We start from the raw sequence: 18,285 nt of genomic DNA, 5'->3' as shown, positions 1-18,285 counted from the left end.
CTGAAGAGCATGAGACGAATTGATAGAACAATGGCTTTACTCATGTTGGCTTATGGCTTAGGATAGTTAGAATACATATGTGTTATGCTGCATTTAGGGCATCATTGATCTACTCGATTGTCCTTACATGGTTTAGCTTTCTATAGGCATCTTGAAGGCACATATCCAAGTTGTCCATAGTTCTTATTTGATGGGGTCTTTGAATTGAATTGGAGATCTTTTTATTCCTTAGCATAGCATCATGTTCGGTGTAGATTGGTAGTCCATGAGGACTACATTGCCTCCCTTGTCATAGATTATGTACACATTAGTGTATTTCTGTTCTTCGATTGGCTCCTCTACATAATAAATTGGAGTATTACCCAAATGATGAGTGATAATCGGGGTTGTGGGTCAAGGTATGCCTAAAGGATTTGATCTCTACTCTATGTGCTACTAGTTTCTATTCAGTGAGAGTTGGTAGGGTTAACTATGGAGGCTTAGGGTAGTATAACACCCTATTCTACTACAAGTATGCATTGTTGTTGAATGGATTTGTACATGGCAAGCATCTAGGAGATTATTAGTAGGTTGCTTCATGTCTAATATATTGGTAGGCTGTACAAACTCAAGGAGGACTTGAACATAGAGGTGGAAGGTGGTAGCCCCTAGAGTGTACACACTAAATGTTTTGTTGGTGATGGCCTTGACATTCGGCCTCTTTGTAATAGGGATTTTCTTGTACAATCTTTGCACAGTGGAGACATATACTCACATAATTTCTTTCTTTTATTGTTGTACGTTCATGAGCCATACGATGAGGTCATCATATCTAGCTTCTATAAACCACACAATGAACAAGTCCTTGCTGTTAGAGACACTAGTTTTCTCATTAGCATCTAGCCCTATGAACCATGTTTTGCCTTTATCGCTCAAGCAAAGTTTGAAGACGTGAGCATTCTTTTTTTAGTAGCAGTGAGGTTGTGTGCTTCACACATCTACTCAACCACTCTATAAAGCTATAGGGGTCATTCCTGAAAGGTGAGAAGGATTGAAGCTTGCATGGGAGAGCTATGGCGGGAGAGCAAGAGCAAGAGAGAGAGAGACTCACAATGTGGGAACTCCAACAGTCACAATGTGTGATTGGCCTTCCCTTTATTCATCTGTCACTAAAAGAATAAAGAATAAAGTGATGATGACGGGCACCTGCCACCTGTAGTGTGTAGGTGTGGGTACTATCAGTGTAGTAACACATGGGTGGCTAGGCGGAGGCGCCTTTACCCCCAACAACCTCCCACTTAAAGGTGAGCTTGCCCCAGTGAGGAGTGAAAAAGAAGAACAAAAGATAGTATGACATGTACACATGTACACATGTACAGCAGGATGAGGAAAGATGTCATCTCATCCCATGCCCATCAATCTTCTGAGGAAGGCAAAGCGCTCCGTAGAGAGGCTTTTGGTGAGTAGATCTGTAGGATTCTGGTTGAGATCTTGATAAGGTCAACAAACTTGTCCTCAACAACTCCAGCATAGGTGAACACATAGCTAGAAGTGGACTTCCTACTATCTACATGTCCTGCACATAATCAAAGTTAGTGTATCCCATGACTCCTGTATCCTAGTTGCCATAGCATATGCACATATATACAGTGCCCTTCATGTACCTCATGATACCCTTCACGGCATCCCAATGCTTCTTGCCAGGTGTAGCCATATAGCGTGCCACAACACCAACTACAAAGGCAATATTTGAACGAGTGGCTATCATGGCATACATAAGACTGCCCATTGTGGATGCTTAGGGAATCTTGGCCATCTTGGCCTTCTGCTCATCTATCTGTGGACAACTGTCTGCGGACAATCGGCCTATGATACCTTCACTCAATAAGGCAATAATGGATAGCCAATAGGCTTCACATCCTACATGTGGAAGTGCTCAAGGACTTTATGAATGTACTCCCTCTGTGACAAGTAGAGGAGTCCCTGATGCATGTTGTGTCTAATGCACATACCAAGTATGTGAGAGGCGTGTCCCAGATCCTTCATGTCAAAGCTCTTCTTGAGCTTAGCCTTAAGAGCATCTAGCTCATCATGAGCTTTCCCTGCTAATAGCATGTCATCCACATAGAGTACCAAAATAAGCAAAGATCCATCATGGGCTTTCTTCATGTACAAGCACAGATCCATAGCACTACGACTGTAGCCCTGTATGGTACCATTCCCTAGGTGCCTGCTTCAAGCCATAAAGTCTTTTCTTCAGCACCTGCACACTAGGTGCTACTTGCCAGGCTCTACAAAGCCCTTAGGCTGCTCGATGTAAATCTCATCATGCAAATCCCCATGTAAAAAAGCCGTCTTGACATCCATCTGATACAAAGTCCAACTCAAGCTGCGCAATTAAGGTCAAAACCAAGCGAAGGGTGGTTATCTTAACCACAGGAGAAAAAACTTCATCAAAGTCAACTCCATGCTCCTGCTTAAAACCCTTAGCAACAAGACTTGCCTTATAAGTCGGCTTGGGGTGTCTAGGGGTACTCTTCAACTTGTACATCCATTTTCATGGCAGAGCCTTCTTGCCACTAGGCAAGGAAACGAAATCCCAAGTCTCATTCTTATGCAAGGAGTCTATCTCAATCTGCATAGACCTCTCCCAGGAGTGACTGTCACCCCTACACATAGCCTCATTATAGGTGAGAGGCTCTCCTACATCTGTAACCAAGACATAGTGCATGGAGAGCCTAAATCTATCAGGTGGGCATCTATCTCTAGTAGAACACTGCATTGCAGGCTCTGCTACCTGCCCAACATTTTGTCCAACACCATGGCCATGAGCATTTGCTGTTGCTGCAGGCTATCTAGCTAGTTGTATGAGAGCACGTGGCTCCTCCTGAAAGGTAACCCTATGTATCTCCATGGCTCTCTCAGGCTGCCTATGCATCTCGTCTTCATGGAAGATTACATCATGGCTACAGATGAATTTCCATGCCTTGCGATCCCATAGATAGTAACCCATCTCTCCTACATCACCGTAGCCTCTTAGGATCCAGCTTATTACACTTGTCCTTGGATACATGGCAAAATGTCTCACATCCAAAGACACGTAAATGCACATAAAAGGGAGGCTTTCCTGTCCATACCTCCTTTGCAACCTAGAAATCAATGGCACTACATGGTGATCTATTAATGATATGCACGTAACTGCCTTAGTCCAAAAGTGTTGGGGTAGGCCTGCATGGCTAAGCATACTGCGAACCCTCTCTTGGATAGTCCTATTCATCCGCTCAGCCCTACCATTCTGGGGAGGGGTATAGGGGACGGTCAACTGATGCTTAATACCCCTCTCATCACATAACTTCTCAAAAGCATGTGAGACATACTCACCCCCATTATCTATCCTAGGCATTTCAACCTATGCCCAAACTAGTTTTTTGCCAAAGCAAGCCATCTCTAAAAACTACTGATACATTAGACTTCTCCTTTATGGGACAGTCCCATATCTTACGTGAAAAATCATCTATGAAGGTAAAAAATACTTCGCACCACCCAAAGACTGACAAGGCATGGGCCCATAGACATCAGAATGTACCAAAGCCAACGGCTCACTCATGCGTGACATACCAAACTTCTTATGCGTAGACCTAGTCTGCTTGCCATAAAGACAATGATCACAAGAATCAAAATGAGAATAGTCAAGGGGCGGTAAGTGCTACAAACTAGAAAGCATTTTCATGCCCTTAACAGACACGTGCCCTGAACGGGCATGCCAAAGAGATACATGAGGTAAAGTCCCCACAGATAAAACATGATCAAGTGTAGATCCAAAAACAACTAAGGGGTAGAAGCTGCTAGCCTTGGCACCTCTCACAAGCACAAGCCTGCCGTGAGTAATTTTCCTTGCAGAGTCTCCAAAAGATACATGATATCCTGCATCATCAAGTTGTCCAACGGACATGAGACTGCATGTCAATGCAGGTACATGATGTACATCTGCATAAAAAAATTGCTGCGAGAAGGACATTGCAGCCTAACATCACCAATGCTGATAATCTCGAGAGACCTGTCATCACCCAAGTGCACAAAACTCGAAACAGAACGGTATGAATGGAACAACTCTCAGCAAGGTGTCACATGAAAGGACACACCTGAGTCCAAGAGCCAACACTGTGCATACATAGAGTATATCTTTGTTTTCTGCGAAGCACTAGATGAAGCTGCTACAAGGATATAATCCGCATCACTATCCTCAGGCTGCATAACATTGATCTCTTCAATTTTATACTTGATTTTGCAGGTACTATGTTGCGATAAGAAGACTTTTCTTGCACTTTCTGTTTCCCCTTGTCTTTGCACCTTTCATTGTGCAATTCATGACACTATGGCCTTATGTGGCATTTCTTCCCATAACGATGATAAGTCAGATTTACATTTCACCCATGAGACTTAATGCACAACTCGCCACACGACTTGGAACGAGATTTCTGTGCATCCCATCCAGGGCCATTACCACGGTCATTCTTTGCATTTCCATCATGTTGGCCTCTAACTGTCAAAAGCATGAGACACACGAGAGGCATCCACATTCTTACGGTTTATCTCTTCCTACAGAAGAGAGCTCTCAACATCAGATAGCTTTAGAGTAGTGGCAGAGGCACATAAGGCAGTGCGGAATACATCCCAAGACTCATTAAGAGTTCCAAGCAAGAACAATAGAGTGACATCCTCTTTGAAATCAATGCCCTACGAAACCAAGTTTTTAAGAATAGCATGAAACTGGCTCAGATGAGCTGACATGGTCACATTCTCTTTCATGCAGAGATCCATAAGCTGTTTCAACCAATACATTTGACTTGCAGGACTTTGCTTGTCATAGAGATTCTTGATCTTATCCCAAAGCTGGCAAGCACTCTGTGCTTCCTCAACCACATTGTAATGCACCTGGTCAGTGAGAGACAAGATGACTTGCATAACTCATCAAGTTCCATCCATTCGTCATTAGTCGTAGTTTCAGGCTACTCTCCACTCAACCTTATGGCTTTATTTGCAATTTTTGCACCAATACCTACCGAAATTGGCTCTTGCAATAAGCATAATTCGTACCATCAAGCTTAGTGATGTTGAAGATAGCACTGTCAGTGGAAGAAGATGCCATATTGCAAGCTGAAATAGTGCAAACACAATTTAAAACTGTTTGCTATAAATAGCAAAAAATGACAAAAAAACCACCAAAACCAAAGCAAAATGGCAAGAAATGAGCATTTAATGATGTTGCCCACGAAGTACCATCAAAAGTACATCAAACCAGGATGATTCAACATGAAAAATACATCACAATCTGGAGATATATGCTTGTTGTAATAATTTGCAGCAGTGTACAATGAGAGCTAATAGTAGGCAAAAAACAATATTCTAAGTCAACCATTGATTGTCAATGCAAAACCAGCATCAAGTGGGCATCAACAAGCATGTAACAGTCAAACTGACATGAACCAACACCCAAGCATTCAGACAAAGTCTGTCAGTAAAGTCAGTACACCCCTAATCAATAGGACAAAATGTACATACCATTGCAGAGACTTGACACAAGTCAGTGTCTACTCAGTGAATACAAAATCGAATCAGCCCAAGTACATCTACATGGACCAAGGCATATCAACCATACATCATCCACAAGGAGATCCCTGTCTCAAGTATCCAAAAGCTCAATATGCATAACCCGCACTGCTCAATGTTTAATAAGCATACAAAGATGCTCCCACTGGCACAATAGCCATAAGTGTCAAGCAAATAAGCTCAAGCAAAGCATGTAAGAGCACAAATGACGGAGTATCCAAGTTCATACATCAGCAAGACATCTACAACATATGAGCGGTCAAGTATCCAATGATAGCATCTAATGTCATGAAGATGATCCCAGTCAATCTCTGATGAGACAAAGCAAGACCAAAATAACCTCCAGAATATTCAAAATCAAGCCCAAATGAAGCTCCAGTAGCATTTAGGTCCAAACAATGTAACTAGCATATGTAGGTAACATAAGCATCAAGCATGTACCAACATGTCATACATAGACCATAGGTATAACCTCTATCACAAAGCATGCCAGTATAGACTGATGTCAAGTAAATGCCAACCAATACAGAGTTCAAACAAGACTGAAAATACATTCTGGAACCATCCAAAGCATTTGCCAACCTTCATGTTCTTCCCAATAGTCATATGAAACACCTGGGAAGCATTGGTGTGACGAATAGGCAGAGCATAAAGTGACTAAATAAGCTTCAGCCTTGGAGTGTACAACAGTGATTTATTATGTAAAATTGATTATTTCAAGCCATTAGATCAGCCCCAGATGATGGCCAATCAATAGGCATACATTCGCCTAACATTCGTGGATCATTCAAGACCAACTGGGCATCAAATGTCAATGGTATCCAAGCATAAACATAAAGTATTGATATAACACTATTTGTGGCTACCTGTGGACTATGGAAAATAGTCCTAGACTAAGGTAAATCAGTCTACAAATCAATGCCAATGATAAACCACCAATGCCGAGCATCAAGGGGGTGTTCCCTAGTGCCGAGTGAAGTGTTTTCAAGCTGCCAATGAGTGCCAAGGGAGGGATGAAGTAAAAATCAAAATTTTTGTGGGTCTTCAAGTTGGCGCAAACATGGCTAATGTTGTTGGGAATGCTGTTGGTCCACGTGGCATTAATGGGGTAGAAGGGGGGACTCAAGTAGGGCCTAAAGAAGGCCTACACAAAGCCTTGTCAAGCCTAATCAGATAGGAGCCAAGATATGAAATGGGGGAGCTCCAATGGTTGGAGCTATGGCTGCCCCTTCTTGCTGTACCCTGCAAACTAAAATAAATACTCAAAAGAACGCTTCAATACCTCTAAAGGAATACCCTAAGGGTGCCCAAATGGGTCAGGTAGGTGCTTGGGAAGCCAGGGAGTGATCGGAGCTCGAAGGAGTTGTTGACATATCGAGCTCCACTCGTGATACGCCAGGGTGACCATTGTGTATTTATGTCACCGACTTGTCAGTTGCAGATGCGGTTGGTACACCGCCCCTGAATAATAGCTACATGATAGCTATCCTTATCTACTCTAGTTCGTGGCTCAGTTAGTATGCCACCTTAGTTAGTTGAGTTTGGTTTTGAGACCCATATCTAGGGTTCTTCTATTTCTTTGTACTTGAGTTCTTTTGGCTTACACAACTAAGAAGAGGAAAACTGTTTTCAGCCTCCACCCTTGTGTGTATTCCCCCATTGTGCAAGCAAGAAAGCTACAAGTGAGACTCCTTCCTTCTCTCCCACAATCTTGACATGGTATCAGAGCCTTGTTCGTGGTAAGGAGCTCAAGAAAGCAAGCCAAGCTCGCGGTGTTCTGGTAAGAGGAGCAGTGTTGCTTTCATTTTCTATTTTGGGAACAGATCTCTGCAGGTAGCACAGCCGGAAAGTGCAGGAGTGCATTGTCTCAGGTTGAGACGCCCTTCGCGGTGAAGCAAGAGGGCAGTATATGCTGCGGGTAAGGGCTTTAGCCCTTGGCGACCTTGTTTTTTTGATTTGAGGCCATTTCGGGGCCTGTTCTGGAGGCGGAAGTTTTCTGCACGCACTCAGGAAAAGGCCCAGTTTTATGCTGTGCGACCACTGTTCTACAGGTCGGTGAAAAGTTACTGTAGAAATTGCATCGTATGCTTGTGTGCAGAGACATTGGGAGTTACAGATTCATCCTTGTTGCCTGTTGATGCAAAATCGTCACTAGGAAGTGACTGTGTGGTCAAATACCACTTTCACCAGTTTTGCAGATTTGCCCTTGTGAGGGTGAAGCTGTGTTTTTTGCAGTGACAGAATTTTTTGCAGTATTCTGTAATGGCATCTGATTCTCTCTCACAGATTGTCACTGAAAAGCTTGACAAGAACAACTTCCAAGCATGGAAGTTTAGAATGACGAATTTCCTTATGGGAAAAGGATATTGGGAATTTGTTGCAGGAAATGAAGAAGAACCAGTTCTTCCTGATGTTCCCAATCAACAGCAAATGCAGGCATTTAAAGCATGGCATGAGAGAGCCAGGAAAGTTATGTACTGGCTGTCTATCAGTATTTCAGACTCTATGATTGTGCATATTCAGGATGCAAGTACGCCAAAGGAGGCATGGGATACTTTGTCAAAAATGTATAGCACAAATACTCAAGCCAGGAAAATGCAGCTCAAGCAAGAGTTGCATAATGTGCAAAGAGAAAATATGAGCATCAATGACTACCACATGAAGGTGAAGAAGATTGCAGATGCACTTGCTTCCATTGGGTCGCCAGTGGAAGATGATGATTTAGTTTCTGTGACCTTGAATGGTCTAGGAAAGGATTATGCACAGTTTCGGACATCCATCTCAGTTCGTGAAAGATTTCCTGATTTTGAGGAGTTGATTGCTCTTCTAATTTCTGAGGAGCAGAGAAATGGTGGTGCATCTTCTTCAGGAGGAACTTCAAAAGAAGCTGTCTTCTACTCAAATGCTGGAAGAGGTAGAGGCAGAGGTAGAGGAGGCCGCTTTGGAGGCCGTGGTAGAAATCAGAATATGCAGCAAACTCAAGAAAACCAGTCCTATGGAGGAGGACGTGGTAACTCTAGAGGCAGGGGGAGCCAAAGAGGTCGTGGTGGATGGCAAAGAGGTCAAAATGCAAACAGTAATGTTGAATGCTACTACTGTGGTAAAATGGGTCATATGGCTAAAGACTGCTATAAAAAGCAGAATGACATCATGAATGGAAAACTGCAACAAGGGAATTATGCATCTTCTAGTAGACAGGGTGATGACAGAAATGAGCATTTGTTCATGGTGCAGCACATGAACAATTCTGTGACAAGTGCAGAAGAAAGCAATGATGTATGGTATGTTGACTCAGGTGCATCAAACCACATGACAGGTCATGCAGAATGGATGGAGGATGCAAGGAAAATGGAAAAACCAGGATTTGTGGAGACTGGTGATGATACTGCACATCCTATTGTGTAGATTGGAAAAATTCCCTTGTCTATGCAGGATGGGAAAAAGAAATACCTGTTCGATGTATTTCATGTCCCGAATATCACCAAGAATCTGGTTTCTGTTGGTCAAATGGTTGAGCAGGGCTTGTAGGTCAGATTTAATCCTCATGGATGCTTTGTTGAGGATATGAAAAATAAAGGTCGCTTGATAGCAAAAGGAAAGAAGAAGGGCAGAATGTTTACATTGGATGCAGACATGTCTGAATTGAGTGCAGCAATGTTTGCACATGGGACCGGTGTAGTTGCAGATATTGATATCTGGCATAAACGCATTGGTCATGTTAATGTACAGCGACTTAAATCAATGCAGGCCCAAAATATTGTTGCAGGATTGCCTAAATTCAAGGTTGCAGAAATGCATAAGGTATGTGAAGCCTGTCAGTTTGGAAAACAGGCAAGGAAACCATTTCCTAGACATGTTCAAGAGAGTAAGAAGCCATTGGAATTAATCCACTCTGATGTGTGGACTACTAAAGCTGCATCTCTTGGAGGCTGTCATTATTTTGTCAGTTTTATTGATGACTATAGCAGAAAAGTTTGGGTGTATTTTATGAAAAAGAAAAGTGAAGTTTTTGGGCATTTCAAAACTCTTAAAGCCTTGGTTGAAAAAGAAACAGGCCTGCAAATAAAATGCCTAAGGTCAGATGGAGGGGGAGAGTACCTCTCAAATGAGTTTGCAAGGTTCCTGAAGGAGCATGGCATAAAGCAGCAATATTCATGCAGTCATACCCCACAGCAAAATGGAATTGCAGAAAGAAAAAACAGACATATTGGAGAGGTGTCTCGTGCCATGCTCAATGAAAAAGACCTGCCAGATTTTTATTGGGCTGAAGCAGTTGCTACAGTAGTCTACATAATGAACAGGACTCCCACTGCAGCAATACATGGAATGACTCCAGAGGAGAGGTATACTGGTAGGAAACCAGATATTTCTCATTTGAAAATTTTTTGTTGCATTGCCTATGTACATGTGCCAGATGAGTTGAGATCCAAGTTGGATCCAAAAGCTGAGAAGTGCATCTTTATTGGTTACTCTATGCAGCAAAAAGGATATAGATGCTATAACCCTTCTACTCATAAGTTTACAGTGAGCAGAGATGTTGTTTTTGATGAGATGAGTAGCTGGTATAAACCAGTAAATGTGATTGATGATGTAGATGCACAAAATGGTAATGCTGCACAGAATTCACAGCAGCAGTCACAAAATATTAGTGGACCTGGAGCGTCCTCTAGCAGTGGTTCACATTCTTCGCCATAGACAGGCAGATTGAGATCAGGAGAATCTTCTCAAAGTAATGCAGATAGTGGTATGCAGCTATCACGAAAAGGAAAAGAGAAGGTTGATCAGCCCATGTTTGATGTGAATGCAGGTCACTCTTATGTGGATGGTGAATCCAGTGGCTCAGAACAGAGCATTGATGATGAGTTGGGTATTCCTTCTATTGTTACACCTGGAGTAAGGAAGACCAGGGATGTTTTGAGAGCACCTGGGAGTGAACCCACTTTGCGCAGGTCTACCAGAGTTAGGTATCCTGTGGATGGGCTGAAATATGATGGATTTACAGCCATTCACTATGCATATATGGTCAAGGTGATACAGGAACCAGAACCCACTTCTTTTGAGCAAGCCATGGGAAAAGAAAAATGGGAGAAAGCCATGGATGAAGAAATGGATGCCTTGGGAGCAAACGCTACATGGGAATTGGTACCTTTGCCTAAAGGTAAGAATGCAATTGGCTGTAAGTGGGTTTATAAGGTGAAGCACAATGCTGATGGTTCTGTGAACAGATACAAGGCAAGATTAGTAGTCAAGGGGTATGCACAAACATATGGCATTGACTATGAAGAAACATTCAGTCCGGTTGCAAGGATGGCAACCGTAAGAGCAGTCATTGGTATGGCTGCATCAAAGGGATGGTCTTTACATCAGATGGATGTAAAGAATGCCTTCTTGCATGGTGATTTGCAAGAAGAGGTCTATATGGAGCAGCCACCAGGTTATGTGCATGCTGTTCATCCTGAGTTTGTTTGCAGGTTGAAGAAAGCTTTGTATGGCTTGAAGCAAGCACCTAGAGCATGGTCTGACAAGATAGGATAGTATCTTGTCACTATTGGCTTTCAGATTTCCAAGGCAGATTTCTCACTTTATGTGAGAAAAACAGAGAAAGATATTATGCTACTTGTCATTTATATCGATGATTTGATTATGACAGGTGACAGTGATGAAGATATCCTTCATGTGAAAATGCTATTGAAGCAGAAGTTTGAGATGAAGGATTTGGGAGAGCTGCGTTATTTCTTGGGCATTGAGGTGATTAGATCACCAAGTGGGATACAGCTCTTGCAGAGGCAGTATGGATTGGACATGCTGTCCAAATATGGGATGACAGGCTGTAAGCCTATTTCAGTTCCTTTTGAGCAGAATGTGAAGCTGAGCGCAGATGCAGGTGAGCTTCTGGAAGACCCTACTATGTACAGACGCATAGTAGGAAGCTTGATTTATATGACTATTACCATGCCAGATTTGAGCTATGCTGTTGGAATGGTAAGTCAGTTTATGCAGGCTCCAAGGAAACCACATTTGGATGCGGCTAGACGCATACTCAGGTATGTGAAGTCCACATTGCAGTATGGACTATTTTATGAGACTGGGGTTCAGATATAGTTGCATGGATACACTGATGCTGATTGGGCTGGTAGTATTTCTGATAGACGATCTACCAGTGGATATGTGTTCTCTTTTGGGAGTGCTGCAGTCACTTGGAGCAGCAAGAAACAGCCTACAGTTGCCTTGTCGAGCACAGAGGCTGAGTACAGGGGTGCAGCAATGGCTGCATGTGAGGTAGCTTGGTTGCATAAGCTACTTTATGATATGCATCAGTCTACAGATGGGCCAGTTGTCATTTATTGTGACAACATGAGTAGTATACACTTGGCAAATAACCCAGTCTATCATGCTAGAACAAAGCACATTGAGGTGCATTATCACTATGTGCGAGAGAGGGTTTTACTAGGTCTTATTGATCTAGTTTATGTCAGCACAGAGGATCAGGTAGCTGACATATTCACGAAGGCATTGGGCGCAGAGAAGCTGCGCAAGTTCAGAGACCTGCTTGGTGTGCAGGAATTGGGATTGAGCTCGAGGGGGAGTGTTGACATATCGAGCTCCACTCGTGATACGCCAGGGTGACCGTTGTGTATTTATGTCACCGATTTGTCAGTTGCAGATGCAGTTGGTACATCGCCCCTGAATAATAGCTACATGATAGCTATCCTTATCTACTCTAGTTCGTGGCTCAGTTAGTATGCCACCTTAGTTAGTTGAGTTTGGTTTTGAGACCCATATCTAGGGTTCTTCTATTTCTTTGTACTTGAGTTCTTTTGGCTTACACAACTAAGAAGAGGAAAACTGTTTTCAGCCTCCACCCTTGTGTGTATTCCCCCATTGTGCAAGCAAGAAAGCTACAAGTGAGACTCCTTCCTTCTCTCCCACAATCTTGACAGGAGTCGGATATGGCTGCCAAGAAAGAGAACCAATGGTGTAGGGATTCGAATGAATGCTGAAGGAGTCACAGACCAAGCTCGAATGCTCTAATACTGGTTGAAAGGTGAGAAGGATTGAAGCTTGCACGGGAGAGCTATGGCGGGAGAGCAAGAGTAAGAGAGAGAGAGAGACTCACAATGTGGAAATTCCAATAGTCACAATGTGTGATTGGCCTTCCCTTTATTCATCTGTCACTAAAAGATTAAAGAATAAAGTGACGGTGACGAGCGCTTGCTATTTGCAGTGCTGTTTGCAGTGTGCAAGTGTGGGTACTGTCAGTGTAGTAATACACGGGCGGCTAGGCGGAGGTGCCTTTGCCCGCAACAATTCCCTACTCTATTTTTTTATCTGCTTAGCGATCAAGGGATTCTTCACTTGGTCCCTAGAACTAGGTATGATCCCAATCCTGTCAAAAGAGAGTTGGCTACGTGTATTCCAATGTGGAGGGTATATGAATTATCTAATAGTCTCCACTATACCAAGTTGGTGAATGGAAAATTGCATGATGCCTGCATTATGCAATGACCTCCTTATATTGTCAATCTCTCATTGCATATTTTCCTTTTCTTGCTGAACAACTATGGTCAAAAGCCATTAGCTTATTTAAATTATCCTTTCTTTATTCTATCCAAAGTGCTATATGGGTCCTCCATTCATATCAATGTTATCTCACTTAATCCTTGTTGGCGATAGCCCATAAGCTTTTTAGTGTGACACTCAACTCTTGTAGGAACGTCTTTCAATTGGATTCCTTCTCCATTTTTGCATACTCTTACAAAGTAACCTGATAATACTTTAGAAAATGTGTTCCTCAACCTAATATGAAGTTTATTTATCTATTGTTTAGTTCATTGTCCCTTAGAAGTTTATTGATTTTGTTCTTAGTGGTTTTGGTTTTGATTTTTTGTGCAATGGGCTTCTTTTATTATCAAGGTTTCCTTAGTTTTGTTTGCCCTCATTGTAGGGATTTCTTTCAATTTCAATGAATATTCTTAAAACCTTGGATTGTCAAAAATGTATAGCACAAATACGCAAGCCAGGAAAATGCAGCTCAAGCAAGAGTTGCATAATGTGCAAAGAGAAAGTATGAGCATCAATGACTGCCACATGAAGGTGAAGAAGATTGCAGATGCACTTGCTTCCATTGGGTCGCCAGTGGAAGATGATGATTTAGTTTCTGTGACCTTGAATGGTCTAGGAAAGGATTATGCACAGTTCCGAACATCCATTTCCGTCCGTGAAAGATTTCCTGATTTTGAGGAGTTGATTGCTCTTCTAATTTCTGAGGAGCAGAGAAATGGTGGTGCATCTTCTTCAGGAGGAACTTCAAAAGAAACTGTCTTCTACTCAAATGCTGGAAGAGGTAGAGGCAGAGGTAGAGGAGGCCGATTTGGAGGCCGTGGTAGAAATCAGAATATGCAGCAAATTCAAGAAAACCAGTCCTATGGAGGAGGACGTGGTAACTCTAGAGGCAGGGGGAGCCAAAGAGGTCGTGGTGGATGGCAAAGAGGCCAAAATGCAAACATCAATGTTGAATGCTACTACTGTGGTAAAATGGGTCATATGGCTAAAGACTGCTATAAAAAGCAGAATGACATCATGAATGGAAAACTGCAACAAGGGAATTATGCATCTTCTAGTAGACAGGGTGATGACAGAAATGAGCATTTGTTCATGGTGCAGCACATGAACAATTCTGTGACAAGTGCAGAAGAAAGCAACGATGTATGGTATGTTGACTCAGGTGCATCAAACCACATGACAGGTCATGCAGAATGGATGGAGGATGCAAGGAAAATGGAAAAACCAGGATTTGTGGAGACTGGTGATGATACTGCACATCCGATTGTGCAGATTGAAAAAATTCCTTTGTCTATGCAGGATGGGAAAAAGAAATACCTGTCCGATGTATTTCATGTCCCGAATATCACCAAGAATCTGGTTTCTGTTGGTCAAATGGTTGAACAGGGCTTGCAGGTCAGATTTAATCCTCATGGATGCTTTGTTGAGGATATGAAAAATAAAGGTCGCTTGATAGCAAAAGGAAAGAAGGGCAGAATGTTTACGTTGGATGGAGACATGTCTGAATTGAGTGCAGCAATGTTTGCACATGGGACCAGTGTAGTTGCAGATATTGATATCTGGCATAAACGCATTGGTCATGTTAATGTACATCGACTTAAATCAATGCAGGCCCAAAATATTGTTGCAGGATTGCCTAGATTCAAGGTTGCAGAAATGCATAAGGTATGTGAAGCCTGTCAGTTTAGAAAACAGGCAAGGAAACCATTTCCTAGACATGTTCAAGAGAGCAAGAAGCCATTGGAATTAATCCACTCTGATGTGTGGACTACTAAAGCTGCATCTCTTGGAGGCTGTCATTATTTTGTCAGTTTTATTGATGACTATAGCAGAAAAGTTTGGGTGTATTTTATGAAAAAGAAAAGTGAAGTGTTTGGGCATTTCAAAACTCTTAAAGCTATGGTTGAAAAAGAAATAGGTCTGCAAATAAAATGCCTAAGGTCAGATGGAGGGGGAGAGTACCTCTCAAATGAGTTTGCAAGGTTCTTGCAGGAGCATGGCATAAAGCAGCAATATTCATGCAGTCATACCCCACAGCAAAATGGAATTGCAGAAAGAAAAAACAGACATATTGGAGAGGTATCTCGTGCCATGCTCAATGAAAAAGACCTGCCAGATTTTTATTGGGCTGAAGCAGTTGCTACAGCAGTCTACATAATGAACAGGACTCCCACTGCAGCAATACATGGAATGACTCCAGAGGAGAGGTATACTCGTAGGAAACCAGATATTTCTCATTTGAAAATTTTTGGTTGCATTGTCTATGTACATGTGCCAGATGAGTTGAGATCCAAGTTGGATCCAAAAGCTGAGAAGTGCATCTTTATTGGTTACTCTCTGCAGCAAAAAGGGTATAGATGCTATAACCCTTCTACTCGTAAGTTTACAGTGAGCAGAGATGTTGTTTTTGATGAGATGAGTAGCTAGTATAAACCAGTAAATGTGATTGATTATGTAGATGCACAAAATGGTAATGCTGCACAGAATTCACAGCAGCAGTCACAAAATATTAGTGGACCTGGAGCGTCCTCTAGCAGTGGTTCACATTCTTCGGCATGGACAGGCAGATTGAGATCAGGAGAATCTTCTCAAAGTAATGCAGATAGTGGTATGCATCTATCACGAAAAGGAAAAGAGAAGGTTGATCAGCCCATGTTTGATGTGAATGCAGGTCACTCTTATGTGGATGGTGAATCCAGTGGCTCAGAACAGAGCATTGATGATGAGTTGGGTATTCCTTCTATTGTTACACCTGGAGTAAGGAAGACCAGGGATGTTTTGAGAGCACCTGGGAGTGAACCCACTTTGCGCAGGTCTACCAGAGTTAGGTATCCTGTGGATAGGCTGAAATATGATGGATTTACAGCCATTCACTATGCATATATGGTCAAGGTGATACAGGAACCAGAACCCACTTCTTTTGAGCAAGCCATGGGAAAAGAAAAATGGGAGAAAGCCATGGATGAAGAAATGGATGCCTTGGGAGCAAACACTACATGGGAATTGGTACCTTTGCCTAAAGGTAAGAATGCAATTGGCTGTAAGTGGGTTTATAAGGTGAAGCACAATGCTGATGGTTCTGTGAACAAATACAAGGCAAGATTAGTAGTCAAGGGGTATGCACAAACATATGGCATTGACTATGAAGAAACATTCAGTCCGGTTGCAAGGATGGCAACCGTAAGAGCAGTCATTGCTATGGCTGCATCAAAGGGATGGTCTTTACATCAGATGGATGTAAAGAATGCCTTCTTGCATGGTGATTTGCAAGAAGAGGTCTATATGGAGCAGCCACCAGGTTATGTGCATGCTGTTCATCCTGAGTTTGTTTGCAGGTTGAAGAAAGCTTTGTATGGCTTGAAGCAAGCACCTAGAGCATGGTCTGACAAGATAGGATAGTATCTTGTCACTATTGGCTTTCAGATTTCCAAGGCAGATTTCTCACTTTATGTGAGAAAAACAGAGAAAGATATTATGCTACTTGTCATTTATATCGATGATTTGATTATGACAGGTGACAGTGATGAAGATATCCTTCATGTGAAAATGCTATTGAAGCAGAAGTTTGAGATGAAGGATTTGGGAGAGCTGCGTTATTTCTTGGGCATTGAGGTGATTAGATCACCAAGTGGGATACAGCTCTTGCAGAGGCAGTATGGATTGGACATGCTGTCCAAATATGGGATGACAGGCTGTAAGCCTATTTCAGTTCCTTTTGAGCAGAATGTGAAGCTGAGCGCAGATGCAGGTGAGCTTCTGGAAGACCCTACTATGTACAGACGCATAGTAGGAAGCTTGATTTATATGACTATTACCAGGCCAGATTTGAGCTATGCTGTTGGATTGGTAAGTCAGTTTATGCAGGCTCCAAGGAAACCACATTTGGATGCGGCTAGACGCATACTCAGGTATGTGAAGTCCACATTGCAGTATGGACTATTTTATGAGACTGGGGTTCAGATACAGTTGCATGGATACACTGATGCTGATTGGGCTGGTAGCATTTCTGATAGACGATCTACCAATGGATATGTGTTCTCTTTTGGGAGTGCTGCAGTCACTTGGAGCAGCAAGAAACAGCCTACAGTTGCCTTATCCAGCACAGAGGCTGAGTACAGGGGTGCAGCAATGGCTGCATGTGAGGTAGCTTGGTTGCATAAGCTACTTTATGATATGCATCAATCTACAGATGGGCCAGTTGTCATTTATTGTGACAACATGAGTAGTATACACTTGGCAAATAACCCAGTCTATCATGCTAGAACAAAGCACATTGAGGTGCATTATCACTATGTGCGGGAGAGGGTTTTACTAGGTCTTATTGATCTAGTTTATGTCAGCACAGAGGATCAGGTAGCTGACATATTTACAAAGGCATTGGGTACAGAGAAGCTGCGTAAGTTCAGAGACCTGCTTGGTGTGCAGGAATTGGGATTGAGCTTGAGGGGAGTGTTGGGATATCGAGCTCCACTCGTGATACGCCAGGGTGACCGTTGTGTATTTATGTCACCGACTTGTTAGTTGCAGACGCGGTTGGTACACCGCCCATGAATAATAGCTACATGATAGCTATCCTTATCTACTCTAGTTCTGGCTCAGTTAGTATGCCACCTTAGTTAGTTGAGTTTGGTTTGAGACCCATATATAGGGTTCTTCTATTTCTTTGTATGAGAGTTCTTTTGGCTTCCACAACTAAGAAGAGAAAAAATTTTTTCAGCCTCCACCCTTATGTGTATTCCCCCATTGTGCAAGCAAGAAAGCTAGAAGTGAGACTCCTTCCTTCTCTCCCACAATCTTGACACCTTGACCAACAGCTTCCCCCTGTGGGTATGCGAGACATGTGATCCACCATGTAGTGCTGCTTTCCCTTATGCACAATCACTGAGAAATCAAACTCCAACAGGAGAAGTAACCATCTTGCTATGTGACCTGTGGCGCACAGCTTGTTCACAAGATACAGCAAGGCTTGATGGGTCAACGAAAAATATGAAGGGTGTGGCCAACAGGTAATGCCTAAATTTCTTTACGGCAAACACCATGGCTAGCCCTTCCCTTTCTATAGTGGAATAGTTCATCTCTGTTTCGGTGAGTTGCCTATTGGAAAAGCTCACAGGGTAATCAAGACTATGTTCA

Source organism: Lygodium microphyllum, chromosome 14 (genome assembly GCF_053477565.2).
Source record: "Lygodium microphyllum isolate KBCC chromosome 14, Lygodium_microphyllum_v1.1.10, whole genome shotgun sequence".
Taxonomy (NCBI): domain Eukaryota; kingdom Viridiplantae; phylum Streptophyta; class Polypodiopsida; order Schizaeales; family Lygodiaceae; genus Lygodium; species Lygodium microphyllum.
This window is presented reverse-complemented; position numbering follows the sequence as displayed.